Source organism: Giraffa tippelskirchi, chromosome 4 (assembly GCF_054371585.1).
Source record: "Giraffa tippelskirchi isolate mGirTip1 chromosome 4, T2T-mGirTip1v1.2.pri, whole genome shotgun sequence".
NCBI classification, from domain to species: Eukaryota; Metazoa; Chordata; class Mammalia; order Artiodactyla; family Giraffidae; genus Giraffa; species Giraffa tippelskirchi.
In genome coordinates, this window is record NC_137278.1 from 25,773,273 (window position 1) to 25,791,557 (window position 18,285).

At 40.6% G+C, this 18,285-nt stretch overlaps 2 long non-coding RNA genes across 2 annotated transcripts; one reads left to right on the forward strand and one right to left on the reverse strand.

Moving 5' to 3' along the window:
- Positions 1-437: 437 nt before the first annotated feature.
- On the reverse strand, positions 438-12,137 carry LOC145544915 (uncharacterized). Its single transcript, XR_014081720.1, has 2 exons — positions 11,541-12,137; positions 438-646 (listed from the first exon to the last, which is right to left on the reverse strand). It is a non-coding gene; the product is annotated as an uncharacterized LOC145544915 (long non-coding RNA).
- LOC145544916 (uncharacterized) lies at positions 10,272-13,163 on the forward strand. Its single transcript, XR_014081721.1, has 2 exons — positions 10,272-12,306; positions 12,669-13,163. It is a non-coding gene; the product is annotated as an uncharacterized LOC145544916 (long non-coding RNA).
- Positions 13,164-18,285: the final 5,122 nt, after the last annotated feature.

Consider the following 18,285-nt stretch of genomic DNA (forward strand, 5'->3'; position numbering starts at 1 on the left):
CCATGTATTTGTTTTTTCCTTTTTTTTGGACCATGTTCTTAGAAAATTCTTCCTCATGCTAGTCTAACCTCTACTTCCCTGTCACTCTGTTTCTTGCTCCTGTTCTAAACCTCTGGGCTTCCTTCTATTTTACAGTCCTTCAGGGACATGCAGATGCTGCCTTCTCCCTTTCTCACCCCTCAGTCATTGTCTTCTCTAGGCCAAGCACACTCAGTGCTCACAACTGCTCCCTGTAAGATCTGCCTTCACTCCCCTGGTCTCCCTTCTCTGAATAATTATAATTTGCCTCCAGAAATGTTTTCCCTCAAATAGGAAAAAAAAAATGATATTCCAGGTGAGTTGAACACATTCCTTAGTCTAAAAACTGGGTATTCAACAACTGCAAAGTCTGAATATGAATGTTTAAGAATGGCAAAAAGAGTAGAATTTCACTGGTCATTAGACAAATTTAGAATTTTCTTTAAGACCTTAAGATACAATATCAAACAAGTAAAAGTGATAAATTGCAAATGTACATATACAGATGTAGATATATGTGTGCACACAGGGTGGTCCACTTGACAGAGGGTCCTTATAAACCACATTAGGTCCAGAAGCTTCCAGAATGCCTTGAGTTCAATTTATGAGGTAGGCTTTCTTCAGGAGTCTATAATGCATAAATAACTATTGATTAGCTTCCTAGAGTCAGGTTTTTAGTAAAACTCTGAACAAGGGCATTAGAGAAATGCCTCCAATGGGGTCATTTTTGTTGACCTGGGACTACATAAAAATGGGAGTATTGAATGCTTAATGTCACATTTTATTGCTTGGTTCAGCTAATTTGTCTTGTGGGAAGCAAATGTTTTTGAAAGCATTCCAGAGCCTTTGTAGTGTTAAAGCTCATTACCTTGGATTTCATATGAGCCAAAAAATATACAACCAACTAAGTGCTCTGAACCTCAGGAAAATTTCATGACTAGACAGAAGCAAAGCTGCTAGTATCATGTCATGCAAATATAAGGTGAATTGAGCAATTTGCATTCTTAATAAAACTAAATATAATACATTTGGTGGGTTAATATTGTTTTCTTTAAAGTGCTAAAATAGTTTAATGAACAGATTAAAAATCAGATAGAGTATACCTTCGTTAGAGAAATTATATCATGTTTCTGTTATTCTTTAACTCTCATATGAATGTATGAGCTTGGAAAAAGACTTCGCATATTTTATCTAGAGAGTCCTTTTATAGACCAGAATACATTTTTCAGTTATCTGAAACAAACCCTGTCCTATGCCAGGTCTATTCATCTATATAATTTAATTTTAACTATAACTCTTGAGGCATTTTTTATCCCATTTTACAGATAAAGAAACTAAAGTCCTAATGTATCTATTCTGGTATTTTTAAAATAAATGATTCACAAGAGCTCAAAGAATTTTATTGTTCCATCTAGTCCTCAGCATACCCACAATCTGATCTTATGTACCTTTTTAGACCTGTTCCCCACTCCCATCTTTAAGTCCTGTGCTGTACTCTGCTGTGTTCAGTCACGTCTGACTCTTTGCCATCACACGGCCTATAGCCCACCAGGCTCCTCTGTCCGTGGAATTTTCCAGGCAAGAATTACTGGAGTGGGTTGCCATTTCTTTCTCCAGTGGATCTTCCCAACTCAGGGATTGAACCCGCATCTCTTGCATCTGACCCACCTGGGAAGCCCCATTGTTAAGTCCTTCCACTACTAAATCAATGGATCAGGTAACAGTCATCAGTTTGCATGTTCAGAATCCTACAATTTTGCTCACTCTGAAATATGCTGTCTTATCTCTTCTGTCAATATGATTCAACTTCCAATCATTGACTGATTCTTTCTATAGGAAACAAAGCGTGAGAATGCTCTCTGTGTCCTCTTAACTCCTTGCCCATAAGTACTGAGGGGATATTTCAATAATTTACTACTAATGGGGTAAAACAGATCAGTGTACAAAACAAACAAACAAAAATATTCTTTTTATTCCATAGATAAACCAAATTATATATTATAGGACTCTTTACCAAGTGATATAAATTGTGGTCCAAATTAATCCATAAAGTCATTCTTATAATTTCCAGGTCACTTAATGATGTTAATACATTGGTGGCATGAGAGTTTCTTTGATATAAGTGTCACCAATTAACTAATAACCCTGTTTGCTATTGTGACAGGGATACACACAGCTTTCCAATAACTTCTCATAGTCATTAGGTGGCTCAGCTCAACAAGTAAAAAATTTCTCTTATCATCAATTTTGTTATTCATGATACCAAAGCCATGCAAAAAATTTTAGCTCTAAAATTTATATAATTACCTTAAATTATTTAGGCTATATTTTTTGGCTTGAGATATTAACATAATAAATATCTCTACTATTAAGGAGGTCATGAAACTGACTTCTTACAATGGTATGTTTATGAACTTGATTTTCTTATGTTTTGTTCACCTTGATTCCACAGAGATTTGAAAGCTGTCTTTGATCAAATTTAATCATACATATAAATTCATTTTTTTTTTTTTACTTTTGGTCATCAGATCATGGTCACATTTTCATATATTAATTTAATAGTTATTTTTCTTGGAATAATGCATTTTTATAAAATTTTATTGTTTTTATGTATCTTTCACTGCTCTTACCTAATTATTTTCTAAGTTTCTCTAACCAATAACTAAAAGATTGAAACTCTGTAAAGCTAAAGAAAGAATTGAAACTAGAATTCGCTTTATTAAATTTCCATTTTTGATTTGTATAATGTCTCCAATTCAGAATTTTTATTAGAGTGACTATTGAAGGTTTGTTTCAAATGAAAGTCTTTTGCAGCTCTCACACCATAGGCGACCACTGAGATATAAATATCCTTACAAAAGTCATGGTTTCAATTCTACCTTTATCTCTCTGATGTTTATTTGATACATAATCAATAAGATTTATTGATCTGTATCTTTATTGTATTTATTTTCATTTGACTTGGATGGTGCCAAACTAAGAGATCCAGAAACATTTCTCAAACTGTGACTGCCTCTCCAATCTGTCTTCCTAGCCATGGAACATATATTAATATACAGCCTAAGTCTTTGAGCTTTAGTTTCTTCATCAGTGCAGGGGGGAGGTACTTTCTCATGTATATTTGTTATGAGAACAACCTGAAATGCAAATGTACATAAAAATATGACATACTTCAAGTTTTTCACAAGTAAGGCAATAATCATAATTATATGTGATGTACAATTATTTCTATATGCCCAGCATCTTTGCACCCTTATTTTAGAAACCCTTATTTTAGAAACAACAGAAACCCTTTCTTTGGGGACCTTCTCCTCGCCTACTCAAACTATGGATTTCTGCCTGTTGCCAAGCCCATGACCCCATCTCCAAGCATGAGCACATGGCCCAGACCCGAATAATAATACTGTCCCAGGTTCTGCTGACAGTGATTGATCTGGGACTGTAAATGTTACCCAAGCTATAGCTATCAGAGTTTCCCCTTCTATTCTCTTAAGTGAAACAAGAAGAGAAAATTCCTTTTCCTCTCTGATAAAGGCGCATCATGGACGTGATGAGTGCCAACCTAGTGGTGACCTTGTCTCTACACACTCAAGATACCAGAGAGAGTAAAGCTGATGTCTAAGGACAAATTGCATAGACAGCATCCTGGAAATGCTAAGTCCCCGTCACAGAGGTTTCCAGTTACTGCAACTCTTCCATTACATTTATGAGCTTCCATCTATTCTTACAATGGGCATGTGTTCAAGCAAGTTGGAATCCAGTTTTTGTCATTTGAGCACTTCTGACAAGTACATCAGTTTGCATAAAGAAAAGCAGTGCTGTTTGAAAAAGCAGCAGAGAAGACCCATTTCAAGTAACCTTGGGGGTGTCAGCGACTTTTAGATGTGGCAGTCTCTGCAACATGAAGAGGACTGACAGAGGCCAGGCTTTCCAAAACATAACAGTGTAGTTAAAAAAGGAAGAAGACAAGATGGAACACAGGTGCAGATCCTTGAAAGAGATAAACTCCCCCAGATGCTCGCCTCCAGGCACCCTGTGGAAGATTGTATGAAACAAGCCACTCGGGTTGTGGAGATAGAACCTGGCAAAAGGCGGAATTTGTAAGCAGGATAGTGCACTGTGTTTTCCCCTGACCTAAGGTGTCATCTGTGTGATGCAGATCTCTGAAAGAGCTCAATTACAATCAATAAATGTTACTTTCCTTTCTGTTTTTCTGTCTCGTACAAGGCATCTAAATTTTCTGAGACTCTTCCCCATATCTGCTAAGTTTCAAAGACCAAGCTCTCGAGCACTTCAAGGTATTGAATCAGCATTGTTTGAATGAGCCAGCACTGAGCAGGTAGGCATTTCTGCAACCACTTGGCTGTAACATGCTCTACTTCTGGGAGTAGACCAATTCTCCTAGGCTGGAACTATGGGGAGACCGATCCCCAGATAGAATATGACATGATTCTTTAGGCTTGATGAGTTTCCTTTCAAATGACTTCAGAAGAGCTCTGAAATTTCTCACATCTTCATTCTGGATATTGCTGTTCAGTCACAAAGTTGTGTTTGACTCTTTGTGACCACACGGACTGCAGCACACCAGGATGTTAGCCTCACGAGAGTTGGCCCCTCACCTGTGTGTGTAGGGGGATCTCTCTTGCAAGGATGTGTTTCCCAAATTCCCACACATCAAAATGTTCTAAGTCACTCATAGCTCAGGGTGAAAGCTTGGGGGGTTTTGGGTGGGTTTTCATGCTACTCACCACCTGCAAGGAGCAGGTAGCCTCCTATTATCTGATCTAGGGTATAACCATGGGATGTTAGAGCAAAATGAGAATGAAGACACCACTTTCCCCACAGTTTGATCTTACTATGCTTGGACATCAAGGGAGAGTGTCCCACACGTGACTAGTGACAGAGCTAGGCTGATAACCCAAGCATTGTGATACCACATCATACCACTAAGGAGGTCGGAACTTGATAGAGTTTTGCTCTGCACTGAAGTTCATTCTGTGACCAGGTTAAGGTCTTGGTAATGTAGTGGCTTGTCTGTGCTTCAAACTGTGGTGAGAGAGTAGGTTGAGTGAGACCCCTGTGCCTGAGACAACAGATTTCTGGTTGCTTAGGGCTGCAGCGGAATGGATTCATGGAGGCCTGGTGCCTGGGAATCCAGGCCTGTGTGCAGTGCCATGGGTGTCATTCTAGAACCACGGGGTGATTAAAGAGACAGAGCTTCTGCCAGTGTGGACTTTCTCATCTAAGTGGCTCTTTGATCCTTTGACACACTTACCTTGAACTCTTTTTGTGTACTCAGTTCAGTTCAGTCACTCAGTTGTGTCCTACTCTTTGCGACCCCATGGACTGCAGCACACCAGGCCTCCCTGTCCATCACCAACTCCTGGAGTTTACTCAGACTCATGTCTATTGAGTCGGTGATGCCATCCAACCATCTCATCCTCTGTCGTCCCCTTCTCCTCCCACCTTCAATCTTTCCCAGCATCAGGGTCTTTCTAATGAGTCAATTCTTCCCATCAGGTGGCCAAAGGATGGAGTTTCAGCTTCAGCATCAGTCTTCCAATGAATATTCAGGAATGATTTCCTTTAGGATGGACTGGTTGGATCTCCTTGCAGTCCAAGGGACTCTCAAGAGTCTTCTCCAACACTACAGCTCAAAAGCATCAATTCTTCCGTGATCCGCTTTCTTTATAGTCCAACTCTCACATCCATACATGACCACTGGAAACAACATAGCTTTGACTAGACGGACCTTTGTTGGCAAGTAATGTCTCTGCTTTTTAATATGCTGTCTAGGTTGATCATAACTTTTCTTCCAAGGAACAAGCGTCTTTTAATTTCATGGTTGCAGTGACCATCTTCAGCAATTTTGGAGCCCCCCCAAATAAAGTCTGTGTACTAGGTAGGCCCTGTGCTAAAACCGGGTGTGTAGTACAAAAGAAATCATCCCATCCTCAGTAAGCACCTAGGTACAGAAGGATAAGCTCCATGTAACATAGGGAATTCCTCTGTGCTGTGGAAACAGGCCACGTGCACTTCTCAAGGTCTGAGCTTCAGATACCTCAACTCTCATCTTTATTTGACCGAAAAATAAGAAAGCACATGGCCTCCACTTTTACAATCCATTTCTACAACAATTGATCATGGGTGCCTGCCATTTTATTACATTTTTACCTAATCACAAGACTGGGGAGCAGGAGATTTGGGAAACAGTCTTTTTACAGGTGCCTGTGTCCTTCTTCCACCCCCTGCAGCCCACAACACTTATTCCAGGAGAGGTCCATCTCACACTGAGCCACCATTGCCCCTTCTCCTGGCTACTTCCTAACCTCCACTGTTGGCCCATGTGGACATGAATCTTATGTTCGTTCTTTTTATTTCCTGGAGCAAAAATGGTCCTGCACAAAAATAAAGGACTCTCAGAATATCTGCAGTACAAAGATAGTTCCCTTTCATGTCTTCTTTAACCTTTTTTCAGTCCCTAGACCTCAGCGTACTTAATAAAATAAGAGTGTTGAGGTTTATGATGCCTGTGGTCTCCGCACTGATATTTGGTGCTTTAAATAACTATCAGAATTTAGCATGGACTAGTGCATCCATGTGTGTGTGTGTGCGTGTGTGTGTGCATGTGTGTGTGTGTGTGCACATGTGTGTGCCAGGGTGGGGGCTCAAGTAAACATCCTGAGATTTGAAAGTAAAAGTTATAGGTGTTTCAAGGTTAAGGCAAGGGGGCAGGTACCTATGCATCACATGAAGAAAGCACACTGGATAGAAAGATACAGAAAAAGGTGAGGATTGTGAGCATGGGGCTTTCAAACACTCAGAAGGGAGGGACAGAGGAAGGCACTGTGACCAGAAAAAAAGTCACACCATGGTCAGCATGAGATCATGTGTTCAATCCTCAGCATTTTTCTGTAGGGAAGAAGGATGGGTTATAGTACATTTGCCTTAATGAAAAATTCTGAGTCCTGAATTTATCATCTGTTTGGGAAAATTAACTGAGTTTTTGTATGTGTACAATGGGGGAAAGAATACCTGTTTCATAAAAGAGTGGAGAGAAATTAGGAAGGATGTGTCAGTAAGCCAGCTCTTACAGTGCCTGTTACAGAGGACATCCTCAGGAGTATTATCATTGTAGTCAGTATTATTACTTTCACTGTGGATATTTCTTCTAGAGAACAGTGCTCAAGGCCAAGACATGCCCTTGGGAGCAGGATCCAAGGATTTTGAGTGTGCCTTGTCTCCTCACTAGACCTGGACCCTGGGCTGCAGAAACCAGACCTGAAGTCTGTAGCCTAAGCCAACCTAGATGTGAAAAGAGTGTGGGTGGCCTTTAACATAAGCATACAAGGGAGCCAGCTCCTGCCACTAACAGCCTGGCCTGACCTGGGTCTTCGCTGGTGACTTGTGTGTTCTCGAGGGGAGGGAGCTTACCATCAACCCTGTGGAGACCTTCCTCCTGAAAACCACACTCCAGCTTCATGTGCCTCCCATAGAGCAATCTGGCCTTGTGCCTCTTTTATTTTGTGTCTTATACTCATCTGCTGCATCACATAGCATCCTCCTGAGGCTTCTGGCTTGGTATCTTAAGCAAAACCTTGAATGGCATTATCTATGAATGGTAATATCTACAAAATTGTCTAAGCATATGTATGTGTTATGTACAAGTGCCTCTCCATGGATACATGCATGGTGTGAAACACTCTCTGATCTGCCGGGGAAGGTTCCAGGGTCTTTGCTGGGGCAAGCCAGTGGCTGATTCTGAAAACTTTCTGATGCCCTGGTCTGTGCTGTGTGAAGATTCTTATCCACCTCTCCCAACTCTAGACTCATTATCAGTCATGGTATCCCTGGAGAAGCAAATGGGAGGGAAAATTAAATCATTTCCACATATGCAGAACCATCAATGCACCAAATGCTAATATGAATTAAATAAATGCATAGATTCAAAGCATATTATCACATTTGGACCAAACTGTGGTTATTACCAGGCATCCGGGCCAGAGGTTTTTCAAATTTGTTATTCTTAAAAAACATGATTGATTTTGGACTTTTTTTTTTAACTTTAATGTCATGAACCAGACATCCATAATTATATTATTTGTCTTATACAAATGAAAAAGAATAAATTAAAAGTGGACATGTTGCAAAAGGACTGTTGACATTATATACAAAGCCTGCTTATTGTCATGAGATACTCTTAACCTTCAAGCCAAAATCTTTCAAAACTATTAGTGTTAAATCTAGCAGCTGTTGTCAGAGTTCTCCTGTTCTCTGTTTTATGCACTGTGCTTTATTTGAAATGTTTGTTATATTTGTGTATAGAACTTTCTGTGAGCTGTTCCCTGAAAGCTCCAAGGATTAAACATGAAGGTTGAGCTAGTTCAAAAGGAACAAAGTTAAGAAAATTAAAGAAAACTTGCTAAAATGAATGTTTAAACCATTAAAATATTTAGCAAGGTTTGCCTGGAGCTGTTTCCTTTATGTAAAACATAATGCATTTCTTTTTTATCTTCCATTCTTTCTCCTGTAAAACAAATGGGGTTAAGAGAAAACATTCTTCTGCTCAGAAGTTTTTTTCTTTTTTGAATCATTAGAAATTTAATATCTAAATATTTTATGCAAATAGATATTCTCAACTGAGGTAAGACTATCTGAAACATCTCAAGTATTTGGGCTAGTGGTTTATGGACATACTTGATAGGTGAAGGAGATATAGAAGCTAAAGGGCTATCGTCTTTGAATTTGAATCAGCCTGTGACTTTAGTAAGTTATTAAGAATTAACCATATGGTAAGAGAGTATACGGGACTTTCCAGGTGGTTCAGTGGTAAAGAATATGCCTGCCAATGCAGGAGATGCAGGTTCGATCCCTAGGTCAGGAAGATCCCTGGAGTAGGAAATGGCAATCCCCTCCAGTATTCTTGCCTGGAAAATCCCATGGACAGAGCAGCCTGATAGGCTACAATCCATGGGGCCGCAAAGAGTTGGACATGACTGAACAACTCAGTATGCACACAAGAAAGGATATAGTCTTTTAAAATGCACAAGAAAGATAAATTTGCAAAATTCAGTGTAGATTTATCTGGAATTCTGGGTTTATTTGTTCAATCTCTAATGAAGAGTGATTAATTGATATTTTTGATTTTGCACAAGGACCTATACTGTCCAGGTTTCTCCACAAGCCTGTGGCATTTGGAGTTTCCTCTCTATCCCCTCTGTTTAGAAACGTTAGATCTTTGATTTGTCCAGGCATCTACCATCTAGCCATCCATCCACCCTGGGGAAATGTGGTATAGTAGAGTGTGGTGTAGCATGAGTTTCAAATCAAAACCTTATGGGTTCAAATAACATATACTAACTGTGTGACTTACAAACTTACTTGACTTCTCTGAGCCTTGGTTTACTCATCTGCAAAATACTAGAAAGAATGCCAATTTCACTGGGGCATCATGAGAATTATATGGGGCTTCCCAGGTGGCGGTGGTGGTAAAGAATCTGCCTGCCAATGCCGGAGATGAAACAGATGCAAGTTCCATCCCTGTGTCAGGAGGATTCCCTGGAAGAGGGCACGGCAACCCACTCCAGTATTCTTACCTGGAGAATCCCAAGGACAAGGAAGTCTGATGGGCTATGGTCCATAGGGCCACAAAGAATCAGACACAACTGAAGTGACTTAGCAGGCAGGGACACAGAATTATATAATATACTTATTTTTTACTGCCTGGTTCAATAAATATTAGGAGAAAATATTCATGAACAAATATTGAGTGGGTACCCACTGGAGCAAGTTACTTCCTTCATCCCCTCAGGTCTAAGCCTAAGCTACAAGTAGGAGGCTTGTAGGTTGAACTTTCACAAAATCTCCAGCCATGTTTGCTTAGGGAAGAGGGTTTCAAGCTTTCTTGAATCAAAGTACCTTCAGTGACTCAAAAATGTTTTCAGGGTATCCCTAGACCGGAAGAAATACCCAATATCTCAACATCTCCCTTTATTAAGTAATTAGATGCAAATAACTTAATACACATTTATGTCATAACAATTTAGTAGCCATTTAAAATATGCATACATATTGTACTGTATAAAACTGAAGAGAAGAAAGAAAAATAAAAACACTTAATTTCATTTTTTTCGAAAGCTCAGTTACTCACCAGTGAGATATGTGTGCTTGTTGAGCCCTGTGTGACCTCACAGAACTTGGAATCAGCTTGGATGCCTCCACCATTATGTGCTACTCCATGGTGATTTTCATACAGTGCTCACTTTGGCGCTAGTGGTAAAGAGCCTGTCTGCCAAAGCTGGAGACATACGAGGTATGGATTCAATCCCTGGGTTGGGAAGATCTCCTGGAGGAGGGCATAGTCACCCATTCCAGTATCCTTGCCTGGAGAATCCCATGGACAGAGGAGCGTGGCAGGCTACAGTCCGTGGGGTCGCAAAGTGTCAGACACAGCTGAAGTGACTTAGCACACACACACGGACCAAAAACCTAGCTTTGCAAAGCTAGGTTGTGTTGAAACCATGCCCTGCATTGAGTCAGTAGTCCTCATGCTGCGCAACAGATTCAGTGTCATCATGCTTCCTTTGATATTATTTTTTTAATTAAAAATGCAAATTGTCTATTGAACCCCTGTGCATTTGCTGTAGCATGCTAGGGCACCTCGGCACACAGTTTGGGAACCTTGGCCCAAGAATATCCTCAGAAGAATTTTGTCTTGCTTCTGCAAAGAAATGATCTTGCTTCCAGCCCAATGTATGGATTCCACAAGGAAGACTGAGGAGCTTGTGAAAAGACTAAAATAGTAAAGTCTAGAGCTTCTGAATATTTGCATCTGTCCAGTAGCTCAGGGTACCAATTCCAGCCTTAGCTGTATATATCGTGAGCCCTCTGACTGGGACACTAAAGACAGAAGTCAAATTGAAATATAGGAGCTAAAGAAATATAGCCAGCCACCAACCAACCTGACTGTCTGGAATAGCCAGCCGTCTCCAAGTAGGTTTCCAACAGAATGACCAATCATTGCACTTTTCTCTTTAGAAAGTTCATTGTATTTATCATCAGTAGCATGAAGAGTCAGAGAGTGCCATTTGTAATCATCTACCAAATTATCTACCAGTTCAGTGCTTGGCACTGTGTTAACCATCTATGTCTAAGTTTCCTGTTTCTAAACTTTACGGGGCACATAATCAAGTTCATGTCTTTTCCATACCTCATTCTATTCTATCCTTCACAGGACCACTGCCCCCACCCCCCACATTGTGGCTCAGTGTCTTTACAGTGCTATTTCAATTAGCAACATTCAGAGGTGCTGCAGAGACGTGCTATGGGCTACAGTCTGTTTATTCTCACACAATTGAACATATATATATTTTGTGTGTTTCAATTTAGAAATTTCCAGATGCCTGCAACTATATTATATTCTGTGGGTGTGAAACGAAAAGCCTCTGACATTTTCTCTTGCCCTTGGATAAAGAAAAAAAATGCTTCAGTTTCTGTTTAGCTGTTCATTCGGCTAGTCTTACCTTCTTTGACAAATACAAGTCCTGGGCTTTATTTTGAAGCTCTGGGACCTTTAAGGCATGAAGCTGATCTGTGGGCAGAGTGAGAGGGAAAGGAATTGGAGAGGAACTCTCTGGGAAAGCTAACTTCTCTTTCAACTCTGACCTGAGAACTGAGCACAGTAGAGGCCAGAAGACCACAGCCGCATGCATCTTTATCTGCTGATCTTTTAAAAAAAAAATAATTTCTATATTTATTGACTGTGCTAGGTCTTTGTTGTTTCGAGGGCTTTTCTCTAGCTGTAGCGAGTAGGGGCTACTCTTTAGTTGTGGTGCACAGGCTTCTCATTGCAGTGGCTTCTCTTGTTGCTCTAGGGCACATGGGCTACAGTAGTTTCAGTGTGAGAATTCAGTATTTGTGGCTCCTCAGCTCGAGAGAACAGGCTCAATAATTGTGGCACATGGACTTAGTTGCTCCGGGGCATGTGGGATCTTTCCAGCCCAGGGATCAAATCCATGTCTCCTGCATTGACAGCCAGATTCTTTACCACTGAGACACCAGAGAAGCCCTCTCTGCTGATTTAGATGCCCTGTAGACCTGCCAAGAAGAAATGAGCTCCTGGATTCTAAAGCTTTGACTTGGCCTCTGACTTACCAAGGAGACCATTCTAGAACGCTTCTTCCTACTGGTGAATAGCTAGAAAAGCCCCCTCCCCCAAGCACAAAAGTGCCAGAATAATTTCCCGCCAGTCTCAAAGTTTAAGCGGTCTGTTTTCAATGATATTAAGCTGTAAGAAAAGACCCTGATGCTGGGAAAGATTGAAGGTAGGAGGAGAAAGGGACAACAGAGGAAGAGATGGTTGGATGGCATCACCGACTTAATGGACATGAGTTTGAGCAAGCTTCAGGAGTTGGTGATGGACAGGGAAGCCTGGCATGCTGCAATCCCTGGTGTCCCAAAGTCAGTTCGGTTCAGTTCAGTGGCTCAGTCATGTCCGACTCTTTGCTACCCCGTGGACTGCAGCACACAAGTCCTCCCTGTCCATCACCAACTTCGGAGCCTACTCAAACTCATTCCATCAAGTCAGTGATGCCATCCAACCATCTCATCCTCTGTCATCCCCTTCTCCTCCTGCCTTCAATCTTTCCCAGCATCAGGGTCTTTTCCAATGAGTCAGTTCTTTGCATCAGGTGGCCAAAGTATTGGAGTTTCAGCTTCAACATCAGTTCTTACAATGAATATTCAGGACTGATTTCCTTTAGGATGGACTGGTTGGATCTCCTTGCACTCAAGGGACTCTCAAGAATCTTCTCCAACACCACAGTTCAAAAGAATCAATTCTTCAGCAATAAGCTTTCTTTATAGACCAACTCTCACATCCATATATGACTACTGGAAAAACCATAGCTTTGACTAGACAGACTTTTGTTGGTAAAGTATTGTTTCTGCTTTTTAACATGCTGTTTAAGTTGGTCATAGCTTTTCTTCCAAGGAGCAAGAGGTCTCAGAGTCGGACACAAAAGAGTGACTGAACAACAACAAAGCTGCAAGTCAAACAGAGAAAGAGAAATATCATATGATATCATTTAAATGTGGAATCTAAAAACAAATGATACAACTGAACTTATTTACAAAACAGAAAGAAATTCACAAGCTTAGAGAATGGTTACCAGGTAAGAAGGGTGGGGAAAGGGGTAGTTAGTGAGTTGCGGATGGACATGTACACACTGCTCTCTTTAAAATGGATAACCAACAAGGACCTACCACATAGCACAGGGAACTCTGCTCCATATTATGTAACAACCTAATTGGGATAAAAATAAAAAAAAGAATAGATACATGTATGTGTATAACTGAATCACTTTGCTGTACACCTGAAACTAGCATCAACTCTTCTCCAATATAAAATAAAAAAGTTGAAAAATGTCTTTTATATTTAAAGAATGCATCTTAAGTATTGAAAATAGAAATTGTTCATTATTAAAGAAAAAAAGAAAAGAAATCCTACCAAGAATCTTATCAAAATAACATCTTTCCATATATCTTTCCTTTAAGGAAAATTCTGAAAGAAAAACAAAAGTTGAACTCTGCATACATGGCATCCCAGCTCCCAGTTCCATCTTGAGCTCAATTTAGATCCCTGAACTTCCAGAGCCTCCAGGTCCAATGATAACATATTCCATCTCTAATCTTAACTCTCTTCCCCTTTCTGCCCAGACAGCCCTCTCTACTCATGCCCATGAACAGCCCCTGCCAACTATGTGAGGGGAAGTGTCATCTCCAAATGGTTTTGGAGAGGAAAAGCTTGATGAAAGAGGTGGAGAGATGGTGGTAAGAGTATGTTGGACTGAAAAAGCAGGTACTGTTTTAGGAGAGGGACAGTGTTTATATTCTCCAGAACTTCCATTCCCTGAATCAACTTGCAAATACAGGTGTAGGGGCAAAAGATCATTCTACTTTGTTTTCCATGGCAGCCAGCTCACTCTTCTCCAGAAGCATAGCAAGAATAGTCCTAAGTTATCTTTCTTGATACATTTTTTGTGAGACTTACAGTAAGTGGAAATTCTTCCAATATTTTGGAAATAGGATGAGCTTCAGATCTAGTTTTTGAAGCTGATGTGGGGATGAAAGTTATGGGGATGGCATGTCAAACTCACCGCTTGGAGACAATGAGAATTAAATGACATCCAGGGACTGCTAACCAGAGGCTATCTTAAATCTAAAGTTTATATAGATCATTCATTCATAGATTTATTCATTCATATTTTTGTAGAGACTATATTTCAAAGCTTGTCCTAGCTTTGAGGATGAATAAAAGCAGTGGTGGACTTTCCTGGTGTCTCAATAGTAAAGAAGCTGCCTGCCAATGTAAAAGACATGGGGCAAAATTGAAAATAAATATTTACAACATGAAATGTTATAAATGATGTAATAAAGGTATATACAAGGGCCTGTCGGAGTCCTAACTTTTCTGGAATGGTTATCAGACAGACTTAATGGAAAACATGATATCTGAATCGAGTCTTGGGTACTAATCACCCAAACAGTCAGTATGAGGTGAGGACTTCACAGGTTGGAGAAAAGTCATGGACCAGGGCAAGTGTCCTTGGGCATGGTGTGTGCCAGGAGCTGTGAGTAGTTTGTTAAGATGTAAAGTGGATGTGTCTGGAGAGGGTCTTAAAAGATGAGAAGCAAGATCACAAAGGAAACTTCAAGTTGTTTTAAGAAGGTTAGACTTGCTTTATCATGAGGGAACAAAAAGAGGGAGTTTACACCTTATTTTGGCTTTGTTGTTGGTTCAGTGGCCAAGTCATGTCTAGCTCTCTGCAACTTCATGGACCACTAGTTCTTCTGTCCATGGGTTCTCCCAGCAAGAATACTGGAATAGGTTGCCATTTCCTTCTCCAGGGGATCTTCCTGACCTAGGAATAGAACCCACGTCTCCTGCATTGACAGGTGGATTCTTAACTAGTGAGTCACGTTATTAAAGTATAATTGACAAATAGGAATTGTGTAAATTGAAGGTATACAACTTGGTGTTTCCATATATGTATCCATTATGAAATAATCACTACAATCAAGCTAATTAACATACCTAGCACCTCACATGGTTGCCATTTCCTTTCTTGCGTGCATGAGAGAGAGAGAGAGTGTGTGTGTGTGTGTGTGTGTGTGTGGTAAGAACACATACGATCTACCCTTTTAGTAAATTTTAAGTATACAATATGGTATCGTTAGCTATAGTTGCTATACCACACTGTACATTAAGTCTCCAGAACTTACTCATCTTACATAATTGAAACTAGTTGTTGTTGTTTTAATATATCACTTTACCTGCAGCATGGTGAATAGATGGAAATGGGACAAGACTTCAGTAATAAAACAATCAGAGAATGCCACCAGAATTCAGTTGAGAATAATAAACTGGGCTAGAAATGAAGGGGAAGTTTGATAATTAAGATGTAGAGTCAATTGGGCATACTGATAGAACCGATACGGGAATCCAGTCCTCTGGGTCCATCTCATTAAGCCCCTTTCTCTCTTACTGTACTGCTCTCGGCAAACAATGGAGTGGCTCTGGCCAGCTAGACAACCCTTCCTCGCCTCAGGTCACCAAGGTTGGGGACTATTAAGACAGAGCCTTCCCTGCCCACCCCACCCCCCACTGCCAAACTTGGCAGACCCTATCTCTGTTACTGAGTGCGGCAAAGGTGGTTTGCTCCCTGCTTCGAAAGGCCACGCAGACTCAGGGCCACGCTACAGAGAACATGTGGTTGCTATTTCATTTATGCTTTATCATTTTTCATTCTGACATTAAAGCTTCTCTGCAGCAGGGTGAGAGCGCTGTACATTGTAAGGCGTAATGTGAACCGAGGGCTCCTGCTTCGTGCCAGAGGAAACGTGATTCAGAAACAATTTGAGGGCAACTGCAAGGTGATGTGGCCCAGAGAACCAGAAGCTATTGAAACTTTAAACATCATTTCTGGACAGTATAATATGTTCTGCAGGGCAGCTTGGAAAAACAGGAAAACCCTCCTTGGCCAATCCTTAGAGAATTAGAAACCTTTAAATATTATCTGAAGCAAATCTTTCTTAAAGAGCCCCATACCCTAGTAATCAAACACCACAAGTCAAGCTGGAAGCACCTTCATCTCATGACCCCCCAAGAAAGTTGAGGCCATGGGAGTGGATGGACTTGCCCGGGGTCTCACACACCCCTGCTGTAGACGTGAGCCTCCTGACTTTCGCCACCTCATAGCAGGCTTTCTCTGCAATAGCCAGTTCAGCCAGTCTCTCTTTGCTAATCTCCAGCCAGGGTAGAGAAAATTCAGTTTGTGACATTTGCACGTATCTCTCCCACTAGGGGGTGTGTTACTTGTATGTCCCTCAGCACAGTGTTTGGAACAGAGTGGGTGCTCAATAGTGTGGGAGCAAGAGTGGGAGAAAAGGGAAGAGGAAGGATGGGAGGGAAGGAAAGGAGAGTAAGAGGACCATGGGAAAAGATAAATTTAAGGAAAAGGAGAGTAATTAAGCCTTCTGGAAATCAATGTAGTCAGAAATTTTAAAAAAAGACAATATGTATATATTCAATGCCATCTTTTAAAATCTCAAATTCTGTTCTTCAGTTCATCACTGAGAAATTATGGTTTAGCTATGCTCCAGGAACAATTACTAGCAAAATACCTCAAGGTTTTTGGTAAATCCAGGCTTCAAATACCAATGTGTGTGTGATAAGTTGCTTTTAATTGTGTCTTACTCTTTGCAACCCTATGGACTGTAGCCCACCAGGCTCCTCTGTCCATGGGATTCTCCAGGCAAAAATAATGGAGTGGGCTGTTGTGCCCTCCTCCAGGTGATCTTTCCCACCCAGGGATCGAACCCATTTCTCTTATATCTCCTGCATTGCCAGGTGGGTTCTTTATCACTAAGGCCACCTGGGAATCCCTTCGAATACCAATGACTCTAACCAAATGCAATCGCTACTCTTTTGTGGGGTCCAGAGCACCTCTCCAGTCTTTTCTCCTTTTCATAATATCCAGTCTTTCTGACTGTGATGATTCAGCAGGAATGGGTACAATATTCACTGTGATATGTAAAATAAAATTTTGCAAAGAATGTCTCATCCTAGTTTTTTAAGTAAACATTTTGAAATTTAGAACAGTTTTAGATTTACAAAAAGTTTGAAAGACAGTACAGTCAGTTCCTGTATACCTTTACCTCATTTTCCCCTTTATTAATGTTTTACATTGCTATGGTTACAATTAATTGACAGTGTTGACACATTAGCCTTAACCAGTGTCCATACTATGTTCAGGCTTCCTTAGCTTTTGTTTCATATCATTTTTATATCCTAGGATCCCACTGAGAACACTACAGTTCATTTAATTGTCATATCTCCTTAGCCTCCTCTTGGCTATGACTGTTCTCATGCCACAGTTTAATAGAGATGAATAAAAATCTGATTTCTAAGTTTGCAAGTGATAAATAGCTTTTCTGCCCAACAGAGTTTGTGACTGTAAACACATTTTCCACAAATACAAAGCTTTAAACGTGTTTACTCTGTTACAGATAAGTTAATGGCTGTTTCTCTTAAAAGAGATAAACATGTACTATAACCTAGTGTTATGAACATATTTTAGAATGTACAAAAATTTATGAATGTGTTCACAAGGAGTGACAAACAGCATGCATACCCAATGATGTAGCAGTTAATGTACCTTTTGTTGTCAGCAGTCAGAAGCCATCATCTGAATGAGAGGAATCCAGACAGCCCAGGCTCCTAATTAGCATATGTGCCCAACTCCCACCAGACCACGAGGAGCATTAACCTCTGTGTTGCTCCAGAGCTGCTGTCAGCTTTGCAAAAATTAACCAAAAGCCAATAGAGACCAAGAAACACTGGCCGGTAGTGAGTAGAGGCCAAAGCAATGAGACATTGGCCAGTTCCTGCACAGATGGGATGTACATTATAGCCCTATCTTTTATTGCTTGTTAACAGTTGCTACTTAACTTGTTGAAGGAAAAATTTATATACTTAAGCGAAAACTATTTAAGCTAAGTGGCATGTGTGTACATGATCAGTCATGTACAACTCTTTGCAACCCCAAAAACTGTAGCCCGTCAGGCTCCTCTGTCCATGGAATTCTCCAGGCAAGAATAGTGGAGTGGGTTGCCATTTCCTCCTCAAGGGAATCTTCCCAACCCAGGAATCGAACCCATGTCTTCTGCATTGGAAGGCGGATTCTTTAAGGCTAAGTGGTAGCTATA